The sequence below is a fragment of the Neophocaena asiaeorientalis genome, unplaced genomic scaffold, assembly GCF_003031525.2.
Source record: "Neophocaena asiaeorientalis asiaeorientalis breed wild unplaced genomic scaffold, Neophocaena_asiaeorientalis_V1.1 scaffold705, whole genome shotgun sequence".
In the NCBI taxonomy this organism is placed as follows: Eukaryota; Metazoa; Chordata; class Mammalia; order Artiodactyla; family Phocoenidae; genus Neophocaena; species Neophocaena asiaeorientalis.
This window is the reverse complement of record NW_020176572.1, coordinates 105,121-106,499: the sequence shown is the minus strand read 5'-3', so window position 1 is coordinate 106,499 and position 1,379 is coordinate 105,121.

The window sequence follows — 1,379 nt, the reverse complement described above, 5'->3', positions numbered from 1 at the left end:
TATATAGTATATACATACTTTTATTAATTATATGTTCATATATACGTATATGTACATATATAAACATACTTTATAATATATATGTAGTCTATATACCTTATACTGTATAGAGCAATATATTTAAATTGATGATATGAGTTTGTTTGTGGTTGTATATCATTAATGACACTGTAGATAATGAGTACAGAATTATTCCCTAAAAAGTAACACCATTGTAATAAAATTCTGAATGAGTAAAGATAATTGATTTTTTTTCTGAAAATATATATCTGTTGCTTTTCTGAAAAAACAAAAACAAAAAACTCTGATACATTCTTTTGTGGATAAATAACACTTAAGCACATGTCCTTGTTAAAGTAAAAGTTTTCCTGATGTGTTAAAATGGTAAGGCAGATTTTATTCAAGACTATTGCAATAGGTATAGAAAGTACTAAGATGGCATTTGTCAGTGTGATAGAAGGATTGGGCTCAACTCTGATTATAACAAGGAAAAGTGGGGATTTATTGCCAAGGAATGAGATGGGGAGGTTGAAGTGTGGAAAATTGCTAAGAGGACGCATCAAGGGGTAATGGATTTCTAGCTAGGCCAAGGATTCTTGCTGGATTCTTGCTGAAGGCAGTTCAGAGTTATCAGACATTACCTGTGGGATAAGAATCCTGATCAGATATCAAGGATGATCAGATATTGAGGATGTGGTAATCTGGATAAGTCGACTTAGGATTCTTGCTAAAACTGCGTGATATAAAGACTGACACAAAAGTCCAAAAGTCTAATTGGGAAGAGAATTTATAAGAGCCTGACTACAGTTCGGTTAAGGATAGACTCTGTCAGCCTATGAGTAGAGGCAAACAGAGGTGGATAAGCTACATTGAAGGGTGAAGTAAGACAAGTTTTCAGTTCTGTATGCAGGCAGCACAGAGGTGAGGGTATCAGGGACCTCAACAGAAGCAGAAATATGAAGTGTGAGGTCACTGGAGAAGCAAGAGCTTCCTGAGAATTATGAGGTCGGTAGAATGGGGAAATTTGCATTTCCCATTGTGGAGAGGGTGCTTCAAGGAATTTTAATTTCTTTTACTTGATGTATAATACACTCAGTCAAGTGCACACTTCTTAAGTATACAATTTAATGAATTTTTACACATGTATATACTCATACAACCATAACTTGAATCAGGATATAGAACATTTTCAACAACTAGAAGACCGTGTCCCAATTAGTAACCCATAAGGGGTACCACTATCATGGTTTTTATTAATAAAGCTAAGTTTCGCATGGCATTTTACCTATTTTTTAAATTAATTTTCTTTTAGATATTGGAACAAGTTGATTCCAGCAAGCTGGAGGCTTTTAGGACATCTATGTCCTTGTCATCTGTGA